The 25789-nt window shown below is 39.1% G+C and overlaps 1 long non-coding RNA gene across 1 annotated transcript; it reads right to left on the reverse strand.

Moving 5' to 3' along the window:
• Positions 1-13: 13 nt before the first annotated feature.
• Positions 14-1625, reverse strand: LOC112430678 (uncharacterized). Its single transcript, XR_013096950.1, has 3 exons — positions 1459-1625; positions 988-1095; positions 14-423 (listed from the first exon to the last, which is right to left on the reverse strand). It is a non-coding gene; the product is annotated as an uncharacterized LOC112430678 (long non-coding RNA).
• Between the last annotated feature and the right edge of the window lie 24164 nt (positions 1626-25789).

Consider the following 25789-nt stretch of genomic DNA (forward strand, 5'->3'; position numbering starts at 1 on the left):
ATATCGACTCGTAAGATCAAGGCCTGACTTGAGAAACTTAACAACATCAGATGCGGAAGGCCTTGAGTCTGGGTCATAGCTCACCAAACCACCAAGAAAACTGTTTTTGTCACTGAGATGTGATAGGGCATGTGGTGGGGTTTTGGTGGCCATTAGTGCAGCCAGTTCTCTTTGTTTTTTAACCATCCACGGAGCGGAACCCGTCAGGATCTCCAGATATGTGGCTCCGAGGGACCACATGTCTGTCTGGAACGAGGCCTCTTCAAACATCAGTATGCATTCAGGGGCCATGTAAAGATATGTGCCACCAGCTGGACCAGTAGCCTGGGCAGTGAACTTACTCCCTTGACGAAGCATCACAGTGTCTCTTATGTTTGCCATGCCCCAGTCTGTCAGGACTGCCTTCTTAGAAGGGTGGTGAACCTATAAGGTATACATATGAGAACTTACCAGGTTGTCTAAAATTTCACAAATGTTATCAAAAATGTCATTCCAAAGACCACAGCTCATAATTGGGGAAAAAAAAAAACCCTCAAAGCTTTTAGCACCCAGATCACCCAATCACTGCAGATTTATTCTGAGATTGTTTATTATACCCAACATTAAAATTAACAGATTGGTTAATGATCCAACCCGGTTTTATAGTCCTGTGCATTTTTTAATCCCCATTCCACTTAAGCAAGTGGTACAGACTAATAAAATAATAGAAACTTTCAGTTTGTAAAGCCTAAACTTACAACATGTTTGGGAATTTTGTAGGTGTGCAAGAACCAACATATTAAAGAAAAATTGGACTATTAAAGAAACAATGTAAGGCTTCTTACTTTAAAAAAAAAATCCTTTATATGAATATGCCAGAAAAGTTTCTCATTGTTCAAATGTAGTGTTTAATAGACTGAAGAGAATAAAGTTAAATAAATAATATACTATTTTTATTTTGATCTTCAAAAACAAAGTGGAGAAAAAGAAAAATACAATATGGCTTACCATGACATTTGCTGGCTTTATATCCTGGTGAATGATTCTCTGTGCATGGATGTACTCTACTGCCATGGATAAGTCCAGTGATATGAAACCGGCATCATCCCCTTCAAGCTATCAAGACAATATATAATATTAATAAAACAATGCATAGCCAGGTGTGACAATCTAACATGTCTACCACTGGAAATGTATTACTTCAAATAGGATTAGTATTCAAATGCAACTGCTCGTAAGCTTTCAGCTTGTCCATTTGCTGAAATGTATACAAAACAATTACTGAACAGTTTAAATTTGAATCACGTTTCACCACTGTCGCTAGCTAGAATGAATTAGCCAGACAAAAATAGTACTGATTTGGTTTCGTACAAAACTGGCTTTCCGTCTCTGATATGTAACTTTCACAACATAACTGCAACTTAATATAACACAACTGTGGCAAAAATATGAACAAAGGGGAGAAAAAGTTAAACTTACCTTGTGTCGTTAGGAGCCTGAACCACGGTAAAACTCCGGTGAGGTCAATGACCTTACGCTCTCCCACGGTCACACGTTGATGACGTATTTGGAAATCAATTCGGGTGGGACATGACAACAGCGCCACCTGCAGGAAGATTTTCTCTCTGGTACCTTGTGTTCTGACACCTGACAATTTTTTTTCTGACACCTGACAACTTTTTTTCTGACACCTGACAACTTTTTTTCTGACACCTGACAACTTTTTTTCTGATACCTGACTTTTTTTTTTTTTGATAACTGACACCTGACAATTTTTTGTCTGATACCTGACTTTTTTTTTTTTTTGACAACTGACACCTGACAATTTTTTTTCTGATACCTGACTTTTTTTTTTTTGATAACTGACACCTGACAATTTTTTGTCTGATACCTGACGATGTCCTAAAATGTACACCGTACATTAGTCCAGTTCAAGTCAGTGTAAATTCTTTTATATGTATAGTAGTATAGTCGTTTTATGACTGTGCATAAACATTTTTTATTTTAAAATTCATTGCCATGTTTTGGTGTAGCTAATACTAATTTGGTAAATGGACTGGTTCTTCTATAGCGCTTTTCTACTCTGTCCGAGCACTCAAAGCGCTTTATACAGCTAATTCATTCACCCAATCACACCCATTCACACAAGCACTTCTTTCTTTTTTTTTCTCAAATCTCTTTATTTGGTTTTCCAGTGTTCTTTATCATAGAGGCAACTAAGATTCAAATATAAATGATTACATATATACAATAAAAATTAAACAAAGTCAAAACAAAACAAAACAAAGAAAGCAACAACAAACAACGAAAGAACGTTGGACAGAGGATGCTATTTATCGAACTACCAATGAGGCTCAGTGATCATTTATATCTGTACAGTATTGAAGAGATCTATAAAAGGTTGCCAGGTTGAATGGAATTCCTCCAACCTCCCCTTTAGTAGGAGTTTAATTCTTTCCAGTTGCAAGTGTCTCAATACATCTTGTATTAACGCTGATGTGGTAGGAGGCACCTTTTGTTTCCAATTTAGTAGAATCAAATGGCGTGCCAGCAGCATCACAAAACATATCACATTATTTTGGGTGGCTGATAGGTCTACAACAACCAGCTTCACTCCAAATAAAGCACAGATTGGGTCTGACTTAAGTGGGGTTTTTTTAGAATTTTAGACAAGATGTGAAAGACATTATTCCAATATGTTGCTATACAGGGACAATTCCAAAACATATGCACCAGTGAAGCAGGTTGCTGTTTACATCTTTCGCAGGAGTTTACATTGGGGAACATTTTTGACAGTTTCAACTTTGATAAATGGAGTCTATGTAGCACTTTAAACTGTAAGAGTCCATGACGAATGCAAACAGAGGAAGAGTGTACCTTTTCCTGGGCTTTTGTCCATTGATTGTCTGTAATTCTCGTACCAAGGTCACACTGCCAGGCCTCTTTCAGATAGTCAAGTGTGATAATTCCATCCAGTTGTGACAATGCGTTACACAAGCACTTCTAAGCTTAAGTGCTAAGTATCTAACATTCATACACATTCACACTCCGATGGATGCATCGGAGAGCAACGTGGGGTTAGTATCTTGCCCAAGGATATTTGGCATGCAGACTGGAGCAGCCTGGGATCGAACCACCAACCTTCTGGTTACCTGACAAGAGAGTTATATAGCAAGCAGGTCCTCAGCTAGTTTTTAAACTTTATCTCAGCACTTCTTCTGCTAATTATTTAGCACAGTGTGTTTCGGCTGCATCTGCATCCCATCAGCCCCTATTTGTTTTGTTTCCTACATAGACTGCCTGCCACTGTATGCAGGAAGCTGCTGTACACTGTCCTTTAACAGATATGATCAGGCACTTTTTTCAGTATGTGATTCTAGATTTTTTGTTGTGTTTACCTCAAACTCGAACCAACAGGAGACAGAGAGCCTGCAGCTGAGAGAGAAGTAAAGTTCATGTTGCTTAAGCTGCCAGCAGATAGTAAAGTGATAGTAAAGTTTAAAAAGAAGCTGTGAAACCTCATCTACTTGTTTTGATTACATAATGTCCAAGATTGCAGACTTTGAGAAGAATTACAATTTTTTAATGAAAGTGATTAAGACTGCAGCCATGCACCCTTTGAAGACAAAGGTTGCAGGTAACGTATAAAGCCTGTGCCACAGGAAGATTTCAACACTAACAACAAATATGAAATGACTTTATTGATTCAAAGACTAAGAGAGAGGTTATTTACAAAACTTTCCTGTTGCTGGTCTTATATGAGTAACGCAAAAAACAAAAATAATGAAATCATAGGAGCTATGGTATAAGGTATGTTTCTCTGAAATTAATTTCATCAAGTTTCATATAAAACACAAAAGTGATTTTAGTTTGAATACACTGACATTTCTATTATCTTGTATGAGAAAAGAGAAGTTGTCTTTCCTGACATTTGAACAAACAGAAAGTTTGTAGCAACACTGTTTATCAAAGGCTTTTAGCATTGCAATGAAACCACACGCAAAAATAGCTGAACTGCTTTCACACAAAAGTTTCACATCTGTCTTTCAGCTGTTTAGGTCAACTGCTTTAATGCATTTGAAAAGAGTGACATGCTTTTAGAGAAAAAAAAACATACTGGTCCAGTAAGAGGCTCTACTCTGAATCCAAATGCCTGGTTAGCGACAGAGTTTAGAGAAGAAAGTCCAGGCTGGTTTCATTTGACAAAAAGCAGCAAAACTAAGTTGTGCCTCTTTGAGTCCTTTAAATTGTTCCTCATACTCAATGAGCTTGTAAAGGTTAATAATTTACAACGTTACTCAGGCACGTCTGCTGGAGAAGTGTGTCCCCACATCCTCAAGGCCTGTGACCCCCAGCTGTGTCTTCCATAAACTGTTCATTCTGAGTCTGAGTCTGCAGAGGGTCTCAGTGCTGTGGAAGACATCATGCCTCGTCCCTGTCATGAACTGGCTGTGTGGAGGCAGATGAGGACCCAAACGCAAAACTCACGGAGGCAGGAACTGAACTCAAAATCACTGCTTTATTGCAGGTTTCACAAAGGAACAGAACTAAACTGGGAATACTAACAGAAGACCGTGGGAAGACAGAAAGACACAGGTTCGGGGAGAAGACATTGACGACGCGACACTGACCTGATGGAGACATGCACATAAATACACAGAGGGTTAACGAGGGAAGTGGGAGCACACGGGGAACACAGCTGACACAGATAATCATAACGAGACAGGGCAGGAGTGAACACAACATGACGCATACTGACGAGAGACTGTCAAAGTAAAACAGGAAGTACACAGAGGTTCAGACAGGAGGAGAGAGAGCACGGGGAGAACACAGACATAACAGGCTGGGGAAAACATGGAATAAAACACAAGGAGAAACAAGGGCTCACAGATACACAGGGGCACACAGGAGGTAACCAAATAAGGAACATCTTAACTAAATAACCTAGGAACCAAGGCATAAATAGGGAACAAAATACAAAAACACACAAAACTAAGAACACTGGGCCAACATGGCCCAGGACCATGACCATGACAGTCCCTGTACCAAAGACGAACCTGCAGCGGCATTGCAGACCACATCCTGCCACATACCCCCATCACCCGACAGGCTAGGGAACATCCGGGCGAATCTACTCCCTCTCCCGCTTGAAAGGAGTGCCCTGAACCGTTGGTGCCCCCAGCCTCCAGTGGCAGCGGCGGCACAGTAGCCGTGGAAGTGCACTGGGGCTCCCAGCTGGCGTCAGTCCCTCCATCTCCCCAACCTCGGACCGCGCAGGTCTTTCGGGCGCCTTGACCTCAGGCTCAGGCCAAGCAGCCTCCCCTAGCAAGTGGACCTCTGTCTACAAAACACAACAGGTGATAAGATGTACCACAATCTAAGGAGTGCTCTGACACGTTGATAAATATGTTTTTTTGCTTTCTCGCAGTCGATTAGATGAGATGATAAGGCAGTGTGAAAAAATGTTCCTATTAAGTTGGAGCAGCCCCTCGCGCAGCTCCTCCTCCATCTCTAGCAGGCGCCTCCTGTCATGGTCCTGGGTCGAGCGACCCAGTGTTTGAGTTTTATGTATCTTTTGTATTCATTTGTGCCCTAGTTTAGTTCATCTAGTTTCAGATGTTTAGTTCTTTGTTTAGTCCTTTGTTTCTTAGTTGTTTATGTCATCTCCCCCTGTACTCAGTCTCCCTGGTTCATGCGTCATGTCTGCGTGGTTATGTTTAGTTCATGTCATGTCTAATCCTCATGTTTCCTGTTTTACTTTGAAAGTCTGTATTCAATGTCAGGGTATTTAGTTTCACTTCTCCTGTCTTGTCTTTAGGTTCATGTGTGTCAGCTGTGCTCCCATGTGTGGCCACTTCCCCTGATCATCCCTTATGTGTATTTAGTCTCTGTGTTTCATGTAGTCTGTGTCGTGTCGTCTGTGTTCTCACCCACCATGTTTGTAGTCATAGTTTTCTGTGGCATCATAGTACCAGCTTCCCAGTTTAGTTTCATCACTGTGCTTCTGCCTTGTTTGACCCCCATGGCATCAGCCAAAATAAAGGCTCGCTTTTCGTTTGAACTCAGCTTCGTGTCTTCGCCTGTGTCTGCACCTGAGTCCTCCACACACTCTCCACTCGGCCTGCCACTGCGGATCGTGACACCTCCAGCAGCCAAGCGCTGCCAGATTCTCAAACCTCCGCTCACCGTGCTCAAGCTGGTCTTGGAGTTCCAACCACTGGTGGCGTGACACTGGTCCTGCAATGTGGCCACCATTTGGGCCAGCTTTTTTTGGATTTCACTGTGTGTCACGATCCTGGGTCTTTTGATGTTTATGGTTTATTTTTAAGTTCTTTATCTACATTCATCTTTATCTAAGATCATTTGTTTATTTCGATTACCCTTGTGTCTTCTACCCCTGTTTTAGTCTCCCTTTGCCCTTTATGTGTTCAAGCTGCATGTCTTATGTTGTCAAGTTTATATGTCTGCGTCTCATGTTTCCTGTTTTATTTTGAAAGTCTGTCCTAGTTCAGTGCAGTCAGCTTTGCTTCCTTTGTCTCCTTATATCAGATTAGTGTAAGCTGTTTCCCTGTGTGTTTCCACTTCCCCTAATCACCCTTTGTGTATTTAGTCTGTGTGTTTCTGTCGTCTGTTGTTCCATGTTTCCAGGATTTTCCATGTTTAGGGTTTTTGCAATGTTCAAGGTTTTGTTCTTTTTGTGTTTAGCATTTAGTTTTCCCAGTTTGGTTCTAGTTAGGTTCTTTCTTGTGTGCATCTACCTTTTGTTTTTGTACTTTTTTATCAGCCATATTAAACGGCTTGCTTTTTGTTGATACTCAAGTTTTGGTCCAAGTTCCTTCATGTCTACATTTTGGGTCCACTCTTCACAATACATAGTCTGTCTCTGCCAGACTGTGACACTGTGGTGGACTTGGCTCTCTTTAAAGGGAGATGGTTGGTGGGGGTGGGATGTTGGAGAGGAAAGCATGTTCATTTTTTTAATAAGTTTTTTATATATATGTGATTTTTTAGTGGCTAATGAATTATCAGAAGAATAAATAATAAATGCTTTCTGGAGAAAGGTCTTATGGGCAGATAAGACAAAAACTGAGGTATGTTTAGAGGACTGGTGAGTCTTTTAAACTCTGTACTAGCTGTTAAGCATGGAGGTGGTAGCTGTAAAGTAAATTTACAACAGATTTTGCATCATGTTCATTTGAAACATCTTTCCACTGTTTCAGGCTGGATTTCTGTATTAGGTTGTACGTTTCAGACCACAGTGGACTGGGTGTGATGGGTTGTCTATGATGGAGAACAGTTTTTTCAGTGACCTTCTGTCCTTTGTAGGTGGCATTATTTGATTATTATTTAATGCATTCTTTTAAAAAATTAAAATAATAAAAGTACTATGGCCTATGAAGTTTTAAGTCAAATGGAAGTTGAAACCCAACTTTGTCATATAACAGCTTTTGTTGTCATAAAAGTGTTGACTTATCTTAACTCAAGGATTCTTTGACTGTGACTTTAATGGTTCCCAGTCCGTGACCCAGTGTTTCTACATTCTTTAGTTCTCATTTGATATTTTCTTGTTCTTCCTACTTTAATCATGTTTTTCTAGTTCTTAGTGTCTTCTTCATTTAATCTGTTCCCTTTTGTGATCTGGTTGTCTTCGTGTCGGCTGTGTGTTTTGGTTTGCGTCTCCATGTGTTTCCTGTTTTATTTTTGACAGGCTCTCATTCTGTGTTCAGTTTTTCTTCCTAATATTCTGTTAGTTTGATTGCTTCCAGCTATGTTCCCTGCTTTCCTCTGCTTATTGCTTTTGTGTTTAGCTATGGTTTCTAACTTTACAACAATAAAACTCCTTCCTTTTATTAAACCCTTTGTGTTCTCAGTCCTTCATTTGGGTCCAGTCTTTGCCAGCCAAACAGCAAACCCTGACACTATCAGCATTGTAACAATAGCCAGGTTTTTAATAATGCATGTTTTTAAAACTGAGAAAACTGAAACATCACTCTTCTTCTTCTTTTTTAAAATAAAGACATAATAAAACCTTGAAATAACACTTTATGACTAAACACGTGTGTCATGACTCTATGACCTAAATGCATTTAGCTTTGAAAGCAACACAAAACTCCCACCTCTATCACATTTATCACACTGAGAGCACCCTTCCTGGTGAACACACCATCTGCGGACATTGCAGGGCAGCAGTCATGTGCAGGATGATGAACGTGATAACAGCTTTAGCTCTTTCTTGTTTCTGTAAGTTTGCTCTATTACTCTTTGACATCATTAGCTAATCTAGCACTGCATTTTAACCTGTAATAATTTAAACACATTTGCTTATTAGTAACTTTACAGGTTTAGCCTCATGTTCTTTTGAAGTAATTAAACATCTCATTGTTTCCACAGTTTCAGGCTGGATTGCTGTCTCAGGTTCTGAGTTTCAGACCTCAGAGGTGCAGGCAGGTAAAACTGTCACTCTGCAGTGCACCAAGAATTTCACATATGACGTTACGACTTTCTGGTTCAGACTGGTCAACGGAACCACAGCCAACTCTATTGCTGTTAAGCCAGTGGCTAGCATTGTTAAGTACAATACTGAATTTCAACCTGGAAAATTTGAAATGACAAAAAACACCTCTGTTCTCTTCCTCAAAATCAAACAAGTGGATGTGTCTGACTCTGCGCTGTATTTCTGTGGATATTTCTCAGAAGGACGTCTAAATTTAAGCGTCATGCAATTAAAGGTTGGAGGTAAGATTATTGTAAAGTCTTTGCCTCCTCATTCTTCGGTTATTACTCTTTCTGTTTATATTGCATGTACAGTGTAATTATTGTGAACACCCTGTGTATATGGTGGTTCTATATTAAGATTATTATAGAAATGAGGACTAATAAAATCAAGGCTTTTTTAATAGGCACCTATGAGCATCAGGATGACATGGACTGCATCTCTCAACGTAAGTCAACATTTCTTTTATTGCGCAGATGATTAAAAACACATGAATGTGAAATAAATTTCAGCCGTGTCACTTTTTACCTTTTTTTTGTATTAGAGGCTCACGAAGTAGCAAAGCTGACGAGTGTCACCCTGGGTGTTCTGTCTGCTTTCCTCTTAATGGTCATCACTGTTCTGGCTGTTCAAAACATGAAACTTCAGACGGGTACTTTTTAACAGCTACACAATCTCTCTCATAATCTTTACTTTTTATTGATCTTCTTAAATTTATAATTGCTTTTTGAAATAGAGTAATACTATGTTGTTTTATTCATGGATTAGCAAATAAAGAAGAAAAGTATCCGGACCACAGCACGGTGAGTCAATCTAAAAATGTACTTTTATGCTCTGATTGTCAGCATTTGAACAAAATGTTATTGTACACCATTACAGTGCCAATTACATATCGTATACAGGAAGAAATAAGATTTTTGGTTTGTATTTTCCAAGTAGCTGTTGACTAATTGTCTTCTTTCCTTTAGAAATGTAACATAAACACTTCACTGTTATTGCTTATATTTGTCTATAATTATAATTAATATGTATATAATACTCATAATAAATGTGCTTTTCACAGAATCATGGATCTGATGAGGTGAACTATGCTGCAGTGACAGTTCGACCAAAGCCAAAAAGAAGAGAGATCGAGCCGAATGTGATCTATGCTTCCACCAGATAGAATCAGCCGGCGACTTGAACTGACTGATGATGTCATCATGACTTAGTGTGGAAATGGAAAACTTTTGTTAAAAAAAAAAAAAACAACAACTTTGCTGTGGTGAACCAATATTTGTATTTTAACTGAATATTTGTATGTTTTCCTGTTAATTCTGAGTTATTACTTCATCCATCAAAGTGTATGTAGCCAAACAAAGACGTGACGTGATTTTTAATCAAATGGAAATTTGCAAAAATCTGCACACAACCTGAACAGAAACAGTCGATACTTGCTGACTATAAATGTTCTTGAAAAATAAAGACTATATTCATGTGGAACATGGATATAACTGTGACTGGATACTGTATGTATTATCTTATGCTATTATATGTCTTGATCAACAGACAAAACAATGCAAGATTATACTTCCTCTTCCTGCAAAAGACCTGTTTTTACTGCTGACTACACACTTATATGAAACATTTCCTCTGGTTGAAACCTTGCTATCTATGCAGATAAAAATCAGCTGAGTCAGCTTGTCCTTGTTGGTGGTGACTTAGCAAGACTTCTGGCAGCTTCTGTTTTTGTTTACCAAAAATTAGCCTCAAGATCAATAAATTAGTGATGGGTTCAGTTGACTTATTTGACTTATTGTATTACCAATCATAAAAAATTGAACATCGCTCTTCTTTTCGCTTTTGGTCAAAATGTCACTGCAGCATATTTTGACCAAAAGCAAAAAGAAGAGAGATCGAGTCAGATATGATCTATGCTGCCACCAGATGGACTCGCTGTGTAAATGGAAATGCTGCTGTATCATATTAATTATATAGTGCGGCAACTCTTGATAAAAAAAAAATAAAAAATCTAACTCTGCAGTGAAGAAACGATGCTACTGTAATTGTACATTTGTAAGTCCATTAATTCTCATCATTTCTGGTAATATAAATACATTTGTAAACATGCTCCAAAAATCTTATAAAAGTTTAACAGCACAATTCTGAAGTGTTCATTAGTGGTCATTGCTTTCCAACAATCATTCATTATGAAGTGTTTCATCTTTATAACAACTTTACTCTCCTTAAGCTTCAGTAACTTCTTGTCATGAATTCCTCTCAAATGTAGAAATTCTCTAGTGCTGTTCAGGAACTGTTCATGCATCTTTTGGTTAGTTGAAAGTAAACTGTTTGTTGCTTCTGCTTATTTCAGACTGTATATCTGTGTCATTTCCATATGCTAGCAAAAGGTACAGCTGCTGTGTTTCCAGGGAGAGAAAAAAGTGTGAGATAATTTTACTCAGGGATGGTAAATGGCCTGGTTCTTCTAAAGCGCTTTTCTACTCTGAGAACTCGAAGTGCTTTGTACAACTTGCTTCATTCGCACATTCATAAAAGCACTTTTTATAAGCTTCCTCCAGGTAAGTGCTTTCTATCTAACATTCATATATATTCATACATATACACACACAGAGCAACTCGGCCAAGGATACTTGGCAGAAGAGTAAGAAATGAGGTTATGTTTAAAGGTAAGGGCGACTTAGTGACACTGGATAATATATCATTTTATACAGTCACACAGCAAATTCTGGTCTTTGGAATAAACTCTCAGGGAGTTCAGATTAACTACATTTGAGTGTACATGCGTGACCATCTAATGAACTCTAGTGCAGAGTTAGAGTAACTTTTTTCCGGGAGTTGATTTTTCAACTCTTTATAGGAGTTAAAACTAAACTCTCACGGAGTGAAATTTCTACTACCATATAGAGTAAAATTTAACTCATAACTAGAGTTAAGTTTGATATTAACTCTTTTGTAGTGTTACTCATCAATTGAAAAAAGTTTTAGGTTTTTGGTGCAAATTACTACAAAAACACAATAGTGATTATTATGAATGTATGGATTTTATTTATCAAAAATAACATATTCAAATATGAATGCTGCATGGATTAACATACATTCTGTGTAACAGTACTGTAATAGCATAATATCCACCATTATTGGCAGCTAAACAGTTGAGGTCAGAAAGGCCTAACATTGGGCGAAAAGAAAAAAAAAACAGAATTAAAGGAAAAAAATGACTACAGAATAAGCACTTCTTGTAATGCAGTGTTAACGTGAGGAAGACTCTGTAAAGTCTCCATCAAGCCAACAAATTAAGTAATGCAACTCTCTCACAGAACATAAAATTGTGAATCACACCCATATGACATTTGGGCATCAAAACATTTGAAATGTCTTACTTTCTCCCTTTCTAGGACCAGTATCTTCTTAAAAATGGTTTCATTTACCTGAAAAGCAGGACACTGATCATGGAAACACGTTTCATGGTTAACATGCATAACAAAAACAGAGAGAGAGCGAGAGAGAGAGAGCAAGTCTTATTACACACTACAGTTGCAGAGCAAACTACATGAAATACTATATTAAATTATTTTTCTCTAATCTGTTTTATCTTCGTGTTTAAGCTTTTTCAAGTAATGGCAACTAAAGAGTCAAGTATAAGTCAATTAAGTACTGTATCTACATTTCTTTCATGTATGCTGTCCAATAGAGGCTGAACCATTTGAAGTCCGGCATCACTTGTGTCACTGCTCTGACTGCTGGTGGTTGAGACAGACAATGTATCTGTTAGACTTGGAGAGGAGGGCTCTTCCACATGTTGCTTCAGGACAGTCAAATCTGAGGGTGACAAATAAAAATATTAGAATACAAGGTATATACAATCAAAAACACAACACAACAAAGATACCATTTATGCACACAGGGCCAGTAAATTGCACGGTTTGATTAAATTATACTTTCTCCCAGGAGAACAGATGGTTATTTTGTATTTTATTATGGTAATATACAATTTACATACCACAAGGTGTGAGTGTCACATAGTGTGTTAGGTCTGAGCAGTCACGCAGCTTCTTGGATGATTGTGTTTCCAGGATGTCTGAAATGCATGTGATAAATCCAACTTACTGTTGAGCCATGAAAACAGCATTTTGTGATTGTTACCACAGGATATTAGACAAATTAAAAATGTTTATTTAAGAGTAACTGTACAAATCAAATCCTTCAAAATCTATCAGAGCATATATTTACTTACCTTCAGCTGTATAGATGACAAAACACACCTCTTTGACTGCTGCAAGTTCAGGAAAGATATCCTCATCCACCTCTATACCCTGCTCATCCGTGACTTTCAGTGCTGCATTTTCTGGTATGAGAAACTTCTGCTGCACTGAAGTAAAATCATCACTTGGTTAATAACAACATTATCATTTCTTCTTTAATGACTTAGTACAAACCATAACTTACCTGCTCTCACAAAATCTGTGAAGCTGACTTCTTCCAATTTTGCATATTTCTTTGTCTCTCTGTGTTTTACTTTTATCAACATCTTGGCCACCTACGGAAAAAAATACCTTTACTACTATGAAACACAACACAAGAAGAAGAGGTTGTTTATGGTAACTCTATGTAAACTGTGTATAACTTAATCAACGAACACTGTCTTACATTGAGTTAGCCTGTCCACACTAAATATTGCTTAAAATCTATTTAGCTAGGCTGGTTTAGCAGACAATGTGACTGCATGTTTGCTGTGTCCTTGTCTTTACAGTTCTGGAGACAGGGTTGTGTGCATGTCTCAGTGTGCAGCAGGACTAACTAACTGATGTTAATGGTACCTCAACATCTCATCAGTGCAGGCTGCACCTCTCTTTGGTTAAATACGGCCATTACCATGAGTCTAAACAGAATATTACTGTAGTTAGCTAACGTTAAATTAAACGTTGGTGTTAAAATTAAGAAATAGAAATAAACGTTTTCATTGACAACGTGAAATGTGTATCTTAAAATACAGTAAGATAAGTAAGTTAGCTAACTTTTGACTAGCATTAGCCTAGCTGCTATCTCCAAATCAGCATAACATACAGAAAACACATGTAGTGCTAGTTAGTTAACTTTATATTTTACTTGTGCATCCATGTAACTGAATATATATATATAAATAACATCACTACACTCACAGAAAATTCCAAAGTAAATAAAGTATTTTTACCTCCTACATGTCGGAGTCCAAGAAAGAAACACAGATAGGCGCTGTAACGGTCGACAGACAAACAACACCAGCAATGTGTTGAATTAGACTCCTTAGCACCCAGTGAATGAACACCTAAATATTACACCGCTTTAGAGTACTCCCCAACACTGACTGTAGTATAAGGTGAAAAATAAACTCCCGGAATGTAACTCTTGCGCACTTTTATGCCTAACTCCAGAATATTTAACTCCAGTGATTTGCTGTGCAGGAAATCACATGATATAAGGTGGGGCCAGGTTTCACAATGAGCTCACCCAAAACCCTGGCTGATTGTGGCACACACCCGTTTTCACGGGGGGTCCTTTTGTCCCTCTTTGAGGGTGTGATATTATTCTGTTATCATATGTTACCTTATATCTGTAATCAAAGTAGTTGAAGTATGATACTGCTGTAGATCATATTATACCCTTTAATATAGAGTGTGTGAGCTGTATGTAGTTTAGTTCTCATTATACTTTTGAGTTAACAGAACATATTCACTTATTAGTTTATTAGATAAGTGTGCATCACTCTGTATCCTTGATCTGCTGTGAATGTATTACATGCTTAATTGTTGAATCATGAAGAGAAGGTTGTAAGCAGGAGACTCTGTGTCTAAGACAGGGGAGATAGACAGACCACATTCCACACCCCCACCTTACAGAAAGCAGAGAAACAACTGCCGAGGTCATAACTTAGGCGCCGTAAGAGAGAAAGAATGTTAATGTTTGGTCTTTTACGACTAGATGGGGGCCACTAGAGACTATAAAAAGCTGAGCAACCCGTCACCATTTTGAGACTTGCTGTGACCCTCTTCAGGCATGTCTCCCCATCATGATGGTCCTTATGCTCTTAAGTGTTGAATTGTATGGAAATAAATGATTGTTGATTGAGCATAAATACACCAAGTATTGTCCTTCCTTCAGCCCAAAGATTCAAAGAATTGGGAGATTTCAACAACTTGGTGCCGTGTGACCCGGATCTTTGGTGTGCTGAGGAGGTGCAGATTTGGCCTTTGGTGAGATCGTGAGGCGAGGTGAACAGAGGACCGGTCAAAATATAAAAAGGTAAGCACAGCCTGTTGTATTAGAAATACCAAATGTGCATATTGGGCTTTCCAAATTAATCTGTTCGCTGAGTTACACGTATTTTCACAGTAAATTTGTTGGTGTCTGGTTTTTGGCGCAAGATACTAACAACATAAGTTGAGGCTGAATTCCAGTGTGTTAAATAAACTGCTTCTACCGAGATACTAATAACATACTACGTTGGACTAGTTGCAGTAAACTGCTTCTACCGAGATACTAATAACATACTACGTTGGACTAGTTGCACCCACTTTACCTTCCACATTCAATTTTGTCTAAGACTGGCTTCTGTAGCAATAATACATTAGAATTTCTTCTGGAGACGCGGCCATTAGTTCAGTACATTGAAGTCGAGGTTTTGAAGTTTGTTTATGGTGTCGGTTAAATCCTGGCTCTTGCCGGCTATGAAATAGAAGTTGATTTAAGGAAAAGCAGATGCTGGCTCACGGTGCGGTTAAACACTGGCAACGCGAAAGCGAAACACGTCCGTAGGTTTGGTTTATGATACGGCCGTGTTCCGGTGGTACGGCCGTGAAGTGCAGTAGTGGTTGGTGCTGGTTTCAGTACATTGAAGAGAGGTTTGACGGTGGTTTATGGCGTCAGTCGAGTCTTAAGGGCTGCGGTCATAAAACAAAGTAAAATTTTACTTGCCAAGAGCAAAACCTGGTTTATGGTATCAGTATAACTTCAGGGGACGCAGGCATCACTTTTATGATGCGATTTTGCCCCGTTGTGGCGGCCATAAGCGCAGAGAAAGGGGTATTTTGGTCTATGGTTGTTGTGCTTCAGAAGAGTCTAACAGTTGAGCTCAGAGGTTTCTGTGCAAATTTCTGCTGATGAGAGGCGCTCTCTGTGTGTCTCACTGATGGTGTAACGTGCTGTGTGTGTAACGCGCGCTCTGGCTGTGTGTGAGGTGCGCGCTGAGTGTGTTTCTGTTTGTGAAGTCTGAACACAGTGACAGTGACGGTTGATGTGTTTGATTAGGAGGACGCTAGAGCAAAGACACATTTTAGGATCAAAGGTTGATGCCTAGTGTACCTGTGGAAATAATTTTGTTCAAGGTGTGGCGACCCTCCTGGTCGTGGACGCGCGGCCAGGCCCAGCGGCGTCTGGATGCCAAGGTGGCAATTTGGGAACTGAGGACTCCCGCATAGCTACAGAATAACACTGGAACCGCAGTGTAATCACGGGTTCACATTTATTCTGGACTAGAACAAGACACATTTTGCGAACAAAGGTTGAGTCTAGATTAGTAAAGAAATATAAAAAGGTTGAATTCCTCGTTTCAGTGGTTAAAATTGTTGTGTGCCTGTCCCCTGACGAGTGTGAAATTAAATAAAGAGGGAATTTGGAGCCACATAGAGATAGACGGGCATAATTGGGTGTATTACTCTGTGGTGTAATAAAAAATAAAAAATAAAAAAGAGAGATAGTAAGAGGTGTGTAGTGGAGAATTATGGAGGAGTAGAGAGAGGAATGTGTTGGGAGACTGGCGTACAGTTTACGCTGTCAAGGTAGGCGGGTTGCCTGCTTATCTGTTTAACAGTGATGAAAATGAAATTAAATAAATCTCTTAGTGTGTTAATACAGGAAGCTGCGGACCTGGACCAACTGCCCCCACAAGCACAGCGGCCGAAGCAAAATTATAAGTAATGGGAGCCACACCCAGTAAGAATCAGCAGCTGTGAAAAAGACAGCAGCGAGGAGAGAATTAGAGGAGAATTTAAGAGAAGTTTTAACACATAAAATTGGGGCCAACGGACTTGTGGAGGTTGGGAAGGCGTCCGGAGCATCACAACAAAAAGGTGAAACAAAAACACACACAAGCAGAGAAATCTGAGAGAAAGGCTCCTTTTAAGGTAACGCCTAGTTTGAGAAAAAGATCAAATTAACCTGCCTGCCTACAAATGCACACACACGCAATGAAGAAACAGCTTACACTCAAGAACACGTGAAGATTTTCCAGCAAGGCTAAAGCAGCGAAACTTAACATACATCTGTTGTTAAAGGATAAATACATTACTGACAAATAAACTCTCTGGGTTGCAGGACAACAATTTAACTTCAAAGAAAAAGACACTGGTCTGACCAACCAGTGAAGACATGACAAATTTAGGGGTTAAAAGATTCAAATTGTGACATGTTTTCTGCTGATTGATTGATACAAGTGATTACTGAATGAAAGAAAATGTCTTTTTGGGCTTTTAAACATGATCTTAAGAATTTTAGCAAGGTGCATGTTGTCCTGTCAACTTGGTGGGTTAGCAGTTGATTATATCGGGAGAGAAAAAACAAAAAAAAGGGGGAGAGAAGGCTGACACAGGGCCTGGTCCCGGTGTTTCTCCCCTCTCGTTGTAATACAGCCAACACAACATCATTTTCCTGTTCGTTTGCTTTTGTTTTTTGTCTGTTTTTGTTTTTTGTTTTTCTCTATATATATTTAATTACAGGCTGCTTTGCCGGCCTTGAAAGCCGAGGCTGACTGGACTCCTGCTCTCCCCCATACGTGACCCTGACCAAATGCTGCAACAGCTGGACCCACAACAACGACCTGAAAATGTCAACAGTGCTGCAGGAATGTGATCTCATGCAGCAGAGACGGAGAGCACTAAATCTAAGGCCCGTTTCACTACACGGGGAAAAATTCCCAGACTGCGTCAGCTGACAGAGCTGTGACGAGACGCCCGCCAAGCCCGAAGGAAAAGTAAGGCCGAGCAAAAGAATGCTGACCTTGACAACTCTGCATTTACACAGTGATGGACCAACACGGAGGACCGGGCAGCAAAAAGGGCGTGACCGGGACAGGAGGAGTAACTGAGGTCAGAAGGCACCTCAGAATGGACAAAAAACACAGGAGAAGATGCAGGTTTCACCTGCGGTGAGCATGGACACTGGAGAAAGGACTGCCCCAATTGGGGTCAGAACCAGGACAGACTGAACTTTGAGCAGCAGCAGCAGCAATGGTCGCAAACAAACTGAAAAGGAGGAGGGCAGGACCCCAGGGCACGCTTCAGGCCGTGGTTTACCCAGAACACCAGAACAGGAAAGTGATGAACACAAACACCCACACAAACACACACATCTACATGCACTGACTCAGAATGAAGAGAAACACACACACACACACACACACACACACACACACACATGCACAAATTGGAATGCTGATTCACACATACACATGCACACGCTTGTGCAATGAAGAGTGATCCACACGCACACACACATACGCTGATGCAATGAAGAATGCTTTGCTTATGCTGATATGCAAAATGCTGCACACAAACATCCCAATACATAATTTTTATGAGGAGCCATTGATTACCATTGATTACTTAGAATGTGTTATATGTCACCTAGAGGGCATTTATGTAGAGTTAAGGAATAAGGTCTAAAACGGTTTGGTTATGAAAACAATGTCTGTGCGTGTTGTCTGTTTATGGCTCAAGGCCTTGACTGAATTCTTTGCTGTGCTTCACACAGCCCTGATGAGGAACAGTGGCACAGAGTGAAAAATGATGAATGGAGTACGGCATTTTCTGTGATTGAGATTTAATTCAAGGAGGAACAAAAGGTGTTACGGCACCTGAGCTTCTCATTCCCACACAATATTGTCCCGGCAGGAAGCAAAACGTTCCTGTGAATTTCTGGTTGATTGTTTGGTTTTGTTTAGCGCTAGCTTGATGTTATCAGTGAGCTTTGGCTTGTGTTCTTTCTCGTAAGCGAGAGAGGGATAGTTTTATGCTTGGACATGTCTGCAACAGGCCCTAGTTTGTGTTATTTTAGTAGTATTTTGTTGGTTATGTCTGTTTTCGTTTTTGTTACAGTGCACTGAGAAAAAAAAAAAAAACATCTGAGAGGTGTGATCCACCGGTGGTGATATGGTGATATTTTGTGAGTTCATGATTTAACAATCAGCTCTTTAAACCAGGCCTGAAAGATTGAAATTTAAAGCGCTATGAAATATTCTTACAAAAACAGTTGCAAAGTGTGTTTCTCCATGATTGTAATTGGCTTGGGAGAAATTCACTTATATGGGACACTGATCACATGAGAAGTCCTGAGTCTAAAAGGATTGCAGCGAGTCAATCCAGAACAAAAGAACAAAGAATTGTTTTCCTTTTAAAATGATGACGTCATCTTGCTGGTGATGGAGGCTCGAATAGGTTGCGCGGGAGACTCCGTTATCAGCAAAATCTGGTATGAATGTGTGTGGATGAATGCATGTGAATGGACTGTGATGGACTGACGACTAAAAGCTTTGACTGACTTGATACTGAGACAATGACTGCACCCACTTTAGGACTAGTAAATGCCAATAAACAATTCACCCAGCGGACAAGAGAAGGGTGGATGCTTCGCTTTGTTTTGTTTTTTCAGGAGCAGGGGGATAAGAGAGACTGGAGGAGGAGACTGTAGCTTCACATAAGTATGAACTGCAGACTTAACACTTTGGTTGCTAATTCTGAGTTACTGATGTTTGCATCAGTAACTCATGATGTGTGCTATATTAGCTGTGTTTTGATTAAGGTATCATGTGATATTATTGGGAATGCCAAATGCTACAGTGGAGAAAAACTATTGATATCACTCATGACTGGAATATGTTACTATTAACCTTAGCAGGCCACTGTAAAAAGTCAATTAAATTTTATAGAGGAAAATCGCCAAAACTTTAACAATACCTATGAATGACTGGCCACATTCAGAATAGAGTTATGCAATAAAAAACATTGGTCCACGTGATTTAGGTTCTCGCTTGAAATAGTAAGTTATTAAAAGTAGAATATAATCGACAGGGACATGTGATAGGATGTGGTACTGCAAAAGAACAAGAGCAAAGTAAAGAAAGAAAACCTATTGTGTTTAGTTTGGATAAATTCAAATTGAAATGTACCATTATGCTCAGAGGATCAATATGAAATTAAATATATGCTAATTTTGTATGAAGTACATGACTGATAACTGTTCTGTCCTGAGCTTTTGTTTCTATAGCACCCACTTGACCACACCAACAGTTTCTCGCCACCAACAGGGGGTATTTGCAAAGAATAGGGAGGAATATCATCAAAACTGGGAAAGGTAAGCCCTGAAGGGGGTGATGACACCATAACTTTCACTTATGGTCAAATTCTTAAAATTTGACCCCAAACTTGAAGATTCTTCAAACATTTAGAGACAGAGTGGATAAACATAATGTCGCAAACCACATAAGGATGGAGCATTTGAATCAATAAGATGGTGAAATAACACGCAGTAAAATGTGGATCATGTTGATTATGTTTATTCCAGTGTGCAGAGGAGTCAATTCCCTTCACAAAGTTTATAAATTCACTTGAACCAAAATTAGGAGCACCCGGTGCTGCAAGAGTTAATAGTCACAATACCCGAGGATAAGCACAAGAGCATGACTGATATGATGGGACTGGGATTTTGCTTCACTTAATTATTGAAACTAGCAAACATAAGAAACCACCCAGGTATACAGGGAGTTAAATTTGGGAAGGTGGAAAGTCTTGTTAATATGTACGCAGATGACTTACTGATCTGCCTTTCCAAACCAGAAATCTCATTCCCTAATCTTTTAAATTGTATTAAACACTTTGGGAAATTATCAGGATATATGATTAATTGGGATAAATCTGAATTTATGCCAATAACAGATAATCTATGCCCAAAGTTCCTCAGCTCACTCCCATTCAAATTAGTAACTACGTCCTTTACTTATCTTGGTCTTAAGATCTCTAAAAATCCCAAACTCCTTTATAAATTGAATTTCTTGGAAATGCTGGATAAGCTCAAAGAGGATATTAGAAAATGGAAACTGCTTCCTCTGTCTCTGATCGGTCGAATAAATGCAGTTAGGATGGTGTATTTGCCACGATTTTTATATCTTTTTCAAAACCTTCCTATTCATTTGCCACTTAAATTTTTTAAGCAGCTTGATTCATTGATTCACTCATTCATTTGGGCAGGAAAACCCCCTCGGATATCCATGGCTCATCTTCAAAAAAACACTTCCTGCGGGGGGTTAGGTCTCCCTGTGTTTAGACATTATTATTGGGCAGCAAATTCAAGAGCTCTATTGTACTGGCAGTGGGGTTCGCCTATTGATTATTGTCATGACAAGCTTCCGATCTGGCTCCAGGTAGAGGCAACAACAGTATCTGAAGCCTCATTACCGGTCTTATTGTTTTCTAACACGGGTTCTTGTAATAATTCGCTCAGTCGTAATTTTGTTGTTAAACACTCCTTAAAGATATTAAATCAAATTAGGAAATCTCTCAAACTACCTGATTTTTCAGTAGGAATGCCAATAACACATAACTACGTGTTTAAACCAGGTAAAATGGATAGGATGTTTTTAGAATGGGGGGAAAAGGGATTGAAATACATTGAGGACTTATATACAGATGACAAATTTATGTCCTTCCTTCAACTTCAAGAAAAGTTTCAGTTACCTCAATCACATTTTTTTCGTTATCTTCAAATAAGGAATTTTGTTCAACAAAACTTTTCAGACTTTCCACTGAAGCCACGAAGTTATACATACTTTGATATAATTCGGAAAGCAAATTTTAAACATTTGATATCTCAGTTTGTTAAGTGCTTTACAATCCCAGTTGATTCCGACCGAATTAGGAAAACATGGGCTGAAGACCTCGGGGTCTCTCTGTCTGAAGAGCAATGGTCAAATTGTTTGTCCAATATTCAGAAAGGCTCAATAAATGCCAGATATAAACTAATCCAGTTTAAAGTCATTCATAGACTACACTTTTCTAAACTCAAACTTAACCGGATCTATAATTCTGTATCTCCCTTATGTGACAGATGTAAAGTTGGTGAAGGTTCCCTTGCACATTTATTTTGGCATTGCCCTGTTTTGAATGCTTTTTGGAGCCAGATTTTTATCTGGTTTTCAAACCAATTTAAGAAAAAAATACCACGTGATGGTACATTGGCTATACTTGGATCATTTGCATCAATCGAATCTTTTTCCTTTTCACAAAAACAGATAGTTACAATGGGTATGCTGGCTGCAAAGAAACTTATTCTTTTACAGTGGCGGTCTTCTTCGGCCCCGTGTTTTAACAGGTGGCTTAATGAGATGGTGTCTGTGGCCAGGGTGGAGCAGATAAGATTTGATAGAAAGGGGAAACTGGCGAATTTTTGTATGATTTGGCAACCATTTCTAGAATTCTTAAAAGAATAATTGATCATAATTTATGCCTCACACTCCACGTGAATTATTATTATTTATTTATTTTTTAGTCTATTTCACTCTTTATTTAGTTAATATTGTTATAATTTTTTTTTTTTTTTTTTTTTTTTGGTTGTTGTTTTTTTCCTCTTTTTTCTTTTTCTTTTTTTTCTCTTTTTTTTCTTTTCATGCTTATAAGTTCACAAATGTTAAAGACAGTAATTGTTCTCGGTTGATTTGTATAAGCATGTTATGTTTAATTTAAATGCAGAAATAAAATTTAAGAAAAAAAAATGCGTACTTCAAGCGTGCGGTCTCTGAATTGGGACACAGCCCCTGTCTTCCTCTGTTAAGTGTTGGGTCATCTGTTTTTCTAGCATCACGTACTTCAAGTCACAGGATTACTTTCAAGCTTGGGTTCAGATTCATGTTCATGTTTATGTTTAATGTCACCGTTTTCATAGTTAATCCTAGCTTCCCCAGTTTAGGCTATAGTTTAGTTTCATCATTGCCTTTTGTTTCTACATTTCGCTGTCAGCCATAATTAAAGACTTGCTTTTTGTTAAATCCAGTTATGTCCCTCGTGTTTTCCTGCTCTTCTGGCAGGAAAACCTAAAGCTTATTTTGTGCTGTTTGAGTTTTTATTGACCCTACTGGCAAACATCTGTATTTAGAAAGTGGTAAATCAAATAGATATTCATCTTGGGAAAGGAAGTGAAATGAAACAAAGATTAAATTAAATTTGCTGTTACTTGTTAACAGTAATGTGGGGGTTCATTTTACTATCTATAAAATGACTGAACAGGAATAAACACTGTCTTGAGAGAGCCAGTTTGAAATAGTTTAAGCACCACGTGACACTCTGCCACTATTGCATTGACAGTAGTACACTGAGAGCAACCTTTCTAGTGAACACACCAACTGCGGAGTTGTTAAAGATTTACTTAAAAAGTTTAAACCTGCTATGTTTCTGTGTTCTGTTAGAAATAAAATGCAGTTTTATGAGATTCACAAGTTATTGCATACTTCTTTTATTTATATGTTAAACATAACTAACATAACTTAAACATACTACACATATGAACTATGCCACAGTGACTTTTAATCAATGCCATAGGCAACTGTTGTGTATGCTGCCACCAGATTTGTTCAGGGGGAAGTGAATTGCTGCTCAGAGTAGAAGAAACGCCTTTTCCCACCTGCTGTTTGTGAAACCCCTGTGGGTGGAGTTGTTACTTTTCATAATGCACTGGAGATCCTAATTTCTCTTTGTGCACATTCAAAGTGCAAGAAAACACTTTCTTGTCCACACTTTATTGTAACTTGAATAATATCTACACTTAGCAATAAACCAGGAATAAAAAACAGTTCTGTGTCCATGTAATAATTTGAGTTTATACCCCAGAGTCACCTCAAATGTGAACAAACTACTATAGAGAAACAGGATGCTTGGTGCTCACAGCTGGCGAGGAGCAAGGATTCAATTTTGTGCACACGTGTGCACACAAATTAAAAAACTACACAATTTCTCACTTTTTTACTGTAGACTCTGACATGGGAGAAAAAAAATTAAGATGAACTTTTGTGAGATCTCGCAAAAAAAACTCTCGCAAAAGTGTTGCGAGATCTCGCAAAAGTTTTCAATGCTAGTGTCCCTTTTTCTATTTAGTGCGATTTCGTATTTCGTTTTCGTATTTTTTCTGCCCCTGATCCTATTTGAAAAAAGAGAAGAAGAAAAAAAGGGCCTATTCATTTTTTTGGTGAGCAGACAAAATGGAAAATGATGATTGTTTTTTGTACTCAAAAGGAGAGTCAAATCCTCCAGGGGAGGTAGGGCTGTGGCCTGAGCACAAGTGAACTCACAAGGCCTCTACATACAGCAGAGCATTATAGCCAAGTTCAAAACAAATGTACACGATAATATGAGATGTTGTATGTGTATAAACCCATATGGAAAAGATGTATATAAATCTTATAAAGTTTGTATCTGTCTTGTGTGAAACCTGTATGAAAAGCATATAAGAGTGAAAACAGATATAAGATCCCTTGAAAAATTATATAATGAAACTTGTATGTTTTGGATACTAAAACAATATATGAAAGTAATGAGAAAGTGGCCACTTTCATGAGTAAATCATGTAAGCCGTAATCACGTTTTTACTATTTCTTTTCCATATGGGAATATTTGGGATATAATTAAATTTAAGTCAAGTAATATCCATCCATCCATCCATTCGCTTCCGCTTATCCTTTTCAGGGTTGCGGGGGGTGCTGGAGCCTATCCCAGCTGTCATGGGGCTGGAGGCAGGGTACACCCTGGACAGGTCGCCAGTCTGTCGCAGGGCCAACACACAGGGACAGACAACCATTCGCACTCACATTCCCTCACACATTCAAACCTAGTGGCAATTTGGATTATCCAATTAACCATGCATGTCTTTGGACAGTGGGAGGAAGCCGGAGTACCCGGAGTGAACCCACGCAAACACGGGGAGAACATGCAAACTCCACACAGAAAGACCCTGGCCTGATTGAACTCAGGACCTTCTTGCTGTGCGGCAACAGTGCTAACCACCATGCCACCGTGCTGCCCAGTCAAGTAATAAAAAATTAAATTTCCTGCACCTCTAAAACTTTATTTATTACTTGTGCTTTGATATCAAAGTCTGTCTGTCACAGGAGAACTTAACCACTGACAACAACTATCAAATGACTTTGTTTAATTCAGGTACAAAAGTGATGGTACTTAAAACTAAACACCCTGATGTGCTTTTGAGTCTCCTAATAAGAAATAACAGAACTCAATGATGGCTCTAATTGGATTTATGGTATTTCTATTAAAGTCATGTCATCAAGTTTATGTAGTAAGGCTATTGCTACTGCACCTGCATCTTATTTGCAAGAAAGGGAAATAAGAGCATCATCTCTATCTCATCGTGTCACATTAACCCGGCTGGTGTTCCTCACGGGCCTCTGGTCAGTTCACTGTCCCTTGACTCTTGTGCTGCTGGATCCTTTTCTTGGCTGTTTGTGCTGCCTGGATTCTGTTGGACTGCCCGCGCATCCAGTGGCAGGGGAGGCACAAGAGCCGTGGAAGTGCGCCGGGGCTCCCAGGCGGCTCGGCTGGCGTCAGTCCCTCCATCTCCCCAACGTCGGGCTGTGCAGGTTTCGGCCACCATTTGGGCCAGCTCCTTCCCTGGCTGGCCCGGTCCTGGGACACACAGATGCATCCATCTCACATGCAGCAGCATCGCAGACCACACCTGCTACACTGTGGACTCTGTTTCTTTTTCTTTCTTGCGATTTATCAGAAGAATAAAGAATAATTGCTTTCTGGAGAAAGGTCTTATGGGCAGATAAGACAAAAACTGAGGTATGTTTGGAGGACTGGTGAGTCTTTCAAACTGTACCAGCTTTTAAGCATGTAGGTGGTGGCTGTAAAGCTATAACAGCATATAACAGCATATCTTTTGTTGTCAAAAAAGTGTTGACTTATCTTAACTCAAGAACTCTTTGACTGTGACTATCTGTCATGGTTCCTGGTCCATGACCCAGTGTTTCTATGTTTGTTTCCTGTTTCCTGTTGTGTTTGTTGTTTGTTTTTGGGTTTTTTGTTTGTTTGTTTGTTTGTTTTTGGGGGGGATTGACAGGCTCTGTTCAGTTTTGCTTCCTACTATCCTGTTGGTTTGATTATTTCTACTTGTGTTCCATGTTTTCCTCTGCTTACGTGTCTTTCACATAGCTGTTTGTTTCCTTGTTTCCCTTGTTTCCATCGATGCTCCTTTATTCTAGCTCTTTGTTTCCAGTTCTTA

Source organism: Maylandia zebra, linkage group LG3, assembly GCF_041146795.1.
Source record: "Maylandia zebra isolate NMK-2024a linkage group LG3, Mzebra_GT3a, whole genome shotgun sequence".
NCBI lineage: Eukaryota > Metazoa > Chordata > Actinopteri > Cichliformes > Cichlidae > Maylandia > Maylandia zebra.